Raw genomic sequence first — 7,149 nt, 5'->3', positions numbered from 1 at the left:
AATATTAATATAGTTTCAATAATATATTAAGTTTTAGTACATTAAAAGAAAAAATATAAATTGCACAGACGAAACCGAAGAATGAAAAGACATTCACGTGATAAGATAAAATGTCGAGAAACGATTCGAGCAAGCACCTTCAACTGACGCGAGACAGTTTCCGAGAGGGGTAGCATTTCCTAAAAGAGAGAGAGAGAGAGAGAAAGAGCGCGTAGGTAGATCCAAAGTAGAGTAGGTCAACTCATAACCAGACCGCAATCTACGGATGTCTCTACGCGTCTGTATTTTCGGTCATATCGAGGAGGGTCGTATCCACCCCCGCTGCGGTAAAAACGTCAAAATATAAAGTTTCCAAATGTAGGACGCTGTCGCCAATTGGCCAGCAGAGGTGAGTCCTTTTCTTACGCTCTTTTTCGTTCGGTATTTACGTCATCGATTTAAGTATATAATTAAATTTTCGCTTACCGTTTACGTCAAATATTTTCTATTAGCTAATTATGTTATGGCTATTGCGTTTGCGCTTGATTAAAGATTTTTAGCAGTAGTATAGTGTTTCGATAAATACCGCGTTATCAAATATCGCAAACGTTGCGAGCGATATAACGTGACTTTAGATAAAAATTATCTTAACAGCTCACATGATTTAACATAGAAAAACAATTCTAAACTTTAATTAGGGAATTGTAGACTTTTTTTTCAAAACAACGTTCTTCGGATACGGTAAATCGCGTCGAGTCATACATCGTCGTGTCGTATTTGTTATTCATCGTGTTCGTAGTACGGCGTCGTGGAAACTCATTACAAATTTTTGCGAAAACAAAGACGAAGTCTACAGTTGGGCATAAAAAGATATCGTAGGCCACTCGTAGTCGTTCAGCCGATATCGAACCTGTCGTATTCGAGCGTTCACCATATGAATCGAGATACGGTATCGCATGGAACCCGCTGCGATGCAAAGCAAAGACGGAAAGAGCGAGGTCTAACGCGTCACTGATTGTCATATAATAAAGTTTCCGCGACGCGTTCTCCCACGACACAGATGCTCCCCTTCCCTCCTCGATGACAGATGACCGATGGATGCTGGATACCGAGAGACGTTCGGCTGCGAACTAAACTCAGACGCGAGACGACTTCTTCTTCGGCTACATCGTGCGGATAAATCGGGATACGGGAAGGGGGCAGGAGAGAGAGAGAGAGAGAGGGAGGGGGGAGGGAGGGAGGATGGAGGCGGTGGCGGCGGCGGCGCGACGGATGCAGCGCAGAGCAGCCTGATCAGGGTGGCGGCGGCAGTAGCGGCTGGCTATTGATTTCAAGGGCTTCCTTAGCCCCCCGCCTTGCCGCTGAGTGCCCGACGGCTCCAGGCCGCCCGGAAGGGCTCGCGGTGCCCGCGACTAAAACCATTCATCTCTTTCCCCGCGCGAGATAGTCGAAGGAGAATCTCTGAATGCGGGGAGAAATTATCCCGCGAGTTACGGCGATTCGTGAAAATGTCCCATTCAATCGATCCGATGTATGAAATCGATAATTTTTCATCATAGATCCGCTGCATGGGGTTTCGATAGAAAGAGAGAGAGAGAGAGAGAGAGAGATCGATCGATTATCGAAAGACTATGGGATTTAGAATGTTACAAGAATATTATTTCGGGGTTTTCGAATAAACGGGTATATTTCGCGAGAATGTAGGATGCTCGAGGAAGGGTCGAGGTAAGGTCGCGCGAGAGGGGGTGCGTCCGCCTACCCCCGTCAGCGGCGGGCACGCGCCTCCGCGCGTTCTACGGCACTGCGCGAGTCGGGCAGAGCACAGACGCGGATCGCGGGGTGAGCCGTCGCTCGCCATACGTCGAACTGGGTGCCCCGCGTTGGGGCGTCTCCTGGCATCAGCGGGCATCGGTGTCGTGCAGTCGATCGGGGGACGAGCACCGTCTTCTGCGAGTGCCCGTGCGTGTAATCGTCGCGAGACGAGAGCGAGAAAGAGCGTGGGGCAGCGACGAGGAGGAGAGAGAGAGAGAGAGAGAGAGAGAGGGAGTGCGTGCGTTCTGTGCGTTCGTTCGTTCGTTTTTTTCCCTTTTTTTTTTTCCTTTCGTGTTTCCCGTGTCGCGGAAAACACGGGGCGATCGGGCACCAGCAGCAGCCAGCACGCGAAAAAACGGAGCGCACGCCGAGGGGCGCGACGACGATGACACTGCGACGATGTCACTCGGTGTGGTAGCGCGATCACGGTGGTGCCATAGCGTGGTCGTCGTTACGCGGGTCAGCAGAAGCAGCAGCAGCAGCAGCAGCAGCAGTGCGGGCGTCGGCGTCGTCGTCGTCGGGTGTGCACGCGATCGGACGGGCAAGGAGGAGATGGTGTCCTCTCCGGATCGTACGGAGGTGGAAAGTGACTACTGCTCGTCGTTGTCGTCAGTTTACCCTAACGCTAACGTCGCTCGTGGTGCCGCCGTCGTCGTCGCCGCCGCTGCCGCCGCCGTTGTCGTCGCGTCCTCCGCGTACAGCGTCGTCGACGTCGTAATAACTGCCACCGTCGCTGCCGTTGCCACCGTCGCCGTCGTCGTGGGTACCGCCAGTCCTGACACTGCCACTACTGCCGTTTTCGATGCGAGTACGATGGTCGTCCGCGCTGCCAACGAGGCTTCCATCGCGACGGTTTAACCCCGTGAGGGTGAGTGTCGTCATCCCCGATCTGTCTCTTTCCTCCCTCCTCAACGATTACGAGCCTCGCTCTCGACGATGATCGAGAACAGGACACGATGGGGCTGCGAGAAACCGGAAAAAATGTCGAGTAACGTAGATAATGGTTTGTAGAACGAGGAAGAGGGGAGGAAATAATAAGGGGAGGGAGATAGAAAGAGAGAGAGGAAGCAAGGGTGAAATTTCCTCGCGTTCGCTCGCTCGCATCTTTAATCTTTTTTTTTTTTTTTCTTTCTTTTTCCTTCCACCTCTCGCCCCCCAGGTCGTTCTCTTGCTCGCGTCATGATTGCCGTGCCCCGGCGGCTAGTCGCCTCCACATAACTTTCGTCAATCGATAATACAAGACGTCCGCAACGTCGTGCGGCGCTCGCAAGATCGGGTTAGGAACAGCGAGATTTCTACCCTCGTGTTCTCGTGCGAGGCAACGAGAACGACGATGCCGAAGGGAAATGCGCGAGAGGCTGCCCCGACTATTACCATCGTTCGAGCGCGTTCGAGTCAACTCGAGGGGGCGAGCCATCGAGGGTTGTGTTCGACTCACGGACAGACGGACGGACAAACGGACGGACGGTGAGCACGAACGCACCTTCGCTACCCCTCCTGGTACTCGACATCGTGCATCTTGCATTTTCCTTTTTTTCTTTCGCTCTCCTCTGGGCTTGACAGAAATACCCCCTCATTTTCATCTCCAGATGCGAACTCGTAAGATAACGGCCTTTTATTTCGTGTAATTTAAATCTCTCCGTTTTCAGTGCAATTTAACTCGTAAAAATAAAAATAGATTAATGTCTCTTGTACGATCAAAAAATCTAGTATTCGCTTATGTAAAATATATATATATATATAATGTTTTCTCAATGGAAATATCTACCAATGGCTTTCAAAGTAAAAAGCGAATACGCAAAGATATTCTTCGTCGTTCAATTTCAAAGCAGATTTTATTTTGATAGGATTTTAATTCGAGAGCATTGCACAGGTACATTTCCGCCGAGGAAATATCGACTCTGAATATGTCAAAGAATCTGGTCGTGAAATATTATTCGGTTTCGGAGCGCATATCCCGTGAAGAGAAAACGAATGAAGGTTTCTGCGTGTGTGGATCGCATTTTCTATGGAATGAATGTTGGCGATCGTGTTACCCGGATACGATGCGTCCCAGTAAAACGGTGCAGCGCCGAGAGAGAGAGAAAGAGAGAGAAAGAGAAAGAGAGAAAAAGAGAAAGAGAGAGGAGGAACTCCACCCGGTGCGACGCGTCGCGACGCCGAGGTTCTACACCGCTACATTCGCGAATCACGTTCTCGTCGCTCGCGTGACTCCCTTCGATGTTGCTTAATGAGATTCGGGATACGAAGAAATCTCGAAATTCCGCGAACGAACACCGTGATTGCCCCAGGTGCGAGGATCCATTTTTAACCCGCCGCTTGGACTCGGTAACTCGTTAGATTTCAGGCTAATGATCGTATCATGGCGTTCTTATTATAGGACGAATCTATAGAATGTCCTAGAATCGGCCGACAATCGATATATCTTGTTGGAGTCAATCTTTCCTTCGAGGAAAAATGTTGAGGAGACGTCATGACGTTCCACAATCTTTTGAATTCCAGCGTTTCATGGCAATTAAATAAGTTGAGAAATTTTATCAAAATTCTGTCGAAATAAAAATATCAGCCCATTTAAAATTGAACGACGATTGAATAAATTTGATAAGCAGAATAACGTTAGTTAGTTTTCAATTTTGGCGCATCTATGCGAAAACTAACGTTTAAGACTTGATCTTTATGCCATATCGTCTGCCAGGAAAAAATCTCGTAGAATATTTTATTTCAGAGAAACATTCATCAATTTTTAAAAATACTTACTAGAATATTCGCGACTCTTAGAAAAAGGGGGCACAGTCGTTTCGCGCTCACCATTTCGCATCTCCAAAAATATATATTCACTTATACGCCTTAAAAAATGTATAACAACTCCTTGCTCGGTTATATCCTTCCGCGCACGTCGAGGGTTCCGCAAAAATTATTAATTTAACACGCTCCAGCGAAGAATTCCCGTTCTTTATTTTATTTGCTGTACGTGTCACCGCGTTTCGTCGCGTTTCACCTTTGAAAAACTTTCCGGCCGATGCACCAGCAAAGGAATGTTCTTTGCGCATCAGTGACGCGTTTTTCCAAGTAATGTATATCTTGGTGATGAGAGGAAATAATAACATCCAAGAGAGGGAGGGAGGGAGGGGGTGATGGATAAACTAATGACGCGCGGAGACGTTAATCCTGTTAGTCATGTCGGCGGCTTGGATCTCGCTGCTTGAGATGGGCTACTGAAATACCGATGCACTCGGGTTTTCGTTCATCAATATGGGATTACACGGCGCGTGTATGCGCCGTATGTATATACGTGTAGAGATGCACACATCTTTACTTGATGCACCGTACGCGTAACTAGGGTGTATGCGACCGAGCGTATATACCTAGCCCTTATGTAGGGAAGAAATGGAGTATGTGTGTAGCAAGCTTTGCTACGTCGCATCCAATGAGAGAAGATCGCGATTACTTTCTCCGATTAGATGATCGATGATGCATTGTCTTTTATCAAACACGATGCAAATCAATAACGCGCCCGTGTTTCGCGGTAAAATTATTGTCCGATGCAGCGAGACTAATTAATCGTTGTCGCGCGTCCTTCGTGTATTATGAAGGAGTCGCGGTTTGTAAAAGTTTCTTTAATCGAGGATTACTTGCATTATATTCATATTATTTACAAATAATAAATTATATATATTTATAACAAAACGAAGAGAGACTATCTCTCCTTTCCAAAAAATACTTTTTTTTTTTTCACGGTAAAACTATTCATATTATTTTTGTCTGACTTGTGACTGGACATATCTACTTCCTACGTGCAGTGTATTTATCGAGGATCCTGATTACAACCAGTGAAATATAACGCGTAATAAATATCGATAAAGTTCTCATATTCTCGAGCAAAGTATCTTTGAAGCGAGACGCGCGCGTTAAAAATCGCGTAGCGAAAAGAAAGCACGTAAATAGGACGAAGACACGAAATCTGCATCGCGGCGGTGCACGCGGGAATAAAAAGTTTGGCTTAAGGGGATGCATGCGGATGATCGAGGGAGTAAACAGAGACGCAAGTAGGGCGTACGTTCTCTCGTCAAGAGCACAGGACGTCTTCCGCATCTCCAACTTTGCGACTTCGCGGCTAAACTCCGTCCACCGGATGTCACGCAGCCGAAGATGTATCGCGAGAATCTCCGCGTAATGCGAAGCGAGATGTTTCGCGAGAGCGCATCCTTTCCCATTACGTTCGCGGTCGTGTGTAAATATTTCTATGTCATTTATAACGTTGCGTTCTCTCCTTAAAACGACTGCGTAGACATTTCTTATACCGGTCTTTACGGCCGGTGCTTATTAAACTTCCTTGAAGCTTCCGTTTACGGAAGCAACGCGTACAGAGTGTTTTTTTACAGGGCACATTGCATCCAATGCGGATAAATTAATACTCGTGACATTTACGAGCTACGCTCGGAATGAGGTTTCTTAAGGTCATTACTGCATAGGTGTCGATCTGGGTCGCATTAGTCGGACCGTGAGCACAAGAAACTTTATTTTAAACCATTATTTGAAAGCTTTTGTTCCGTGCAATGTGTCCAGAAACCGGGAGGCGATATTTAAATATAAAACGCAGTGTTCTTGAGTTTAATATAGCAGATTATTTCTTGAGAAAAAAATAAAAATTATTGACGTGTAATAAATCTCGCTTTGAAAATTAAATTCGAGATATTTAAATAAAATATTCAACAATTGTGATCAATGATAATATCTCTCGAATAATTCCATACGATATTAATGGAAATAAAGCTAGCACTAACTTATGTAATGATAAAACTGATAATTAAAGATAAGGCAAAATCAACATTATGACGTCTGCATAATGATATTGTTTGTCGATTTTGCAATATGTAGATAAATGTCTACAATGTATTCAGATAATTCAAAGAAACGAATCAAGTTTTTAACAATTGATTAAATGAGCACCAGAATCACATTTAGAAAATTCGTGATTATTTACAAAATACGACAGAAATATTTTAAACCGAGAATCGATTTAAGATTCGAACAGAAGTTTTTAAATAAAATATCAAACAAGAACTTACTTCACGATCACAGTTTTTCCTTAACACTTTGCACTCCGACGAATGAATCACTATTATTTCAGCTTTATATGACAAATTTTATGTTATCTAACATAACAATTAACCTTTTTATATGTGTTGGAAGAATTTGAGAAAGACAAACAATTAAGGATCAATATATATCGTAGAGAAATTTGACCGCACAATATTTCTCATAGACATTCAGTATTGACGTGATTTAATTGCGTTACATTTCTGCACGCGCTCTTAATCTTCAAGTGTAACTGCGAAACATCGCGAAAGAGAGACT

At 45.2% G+C, this 7,149-nt stretch overlaps 1 protein-coding gene across 1 annotated transcript in view; it reads right to left on the bottom strand.

Moving 5' to 3' along the window:
- The window catches only part of LOC115239801 (methylosome protein 50-like), an 18,681-nt gene extending 11,549 nt beyond the window's left edge, over nucleotides 1-7,132 (bottom strand). Inside the window, exon 1 of the mRNA XM_029814544.1 lies at nucleotides 6,861-7,132. The gene's annotated coding sequence lies outside the window, so the exon portion shown is untranslated. The remainder of the gene's footprint in view (nucleotides 1-6,860) is intronic.
- Nucleotides 7,133-7,149: the final 17 nt, after the last annotated feature.

The sequence above is a fragment of the Formica exsecta genome, unplaced genomic scaffold, assembly GCF_003651465.1.
Source record: "Formica exsecta isolate Colony F162 unplaced genomic scaffold, ASM365146v1 scaffold395, whole genome shotgun sequence".
NCBI classification, from domain to species: domain Eukaryota; kingdom Metazoa; phylum Arthropoda; class Insecta; order Hymenoptera; family Formicidae; genus Formica; species Formica exsecta.
The sequence above is the reverse complement of the archived record's forward strand: the minus strand, read 5'-3'. Positions and strand labels throughout refer to the sequence as shown.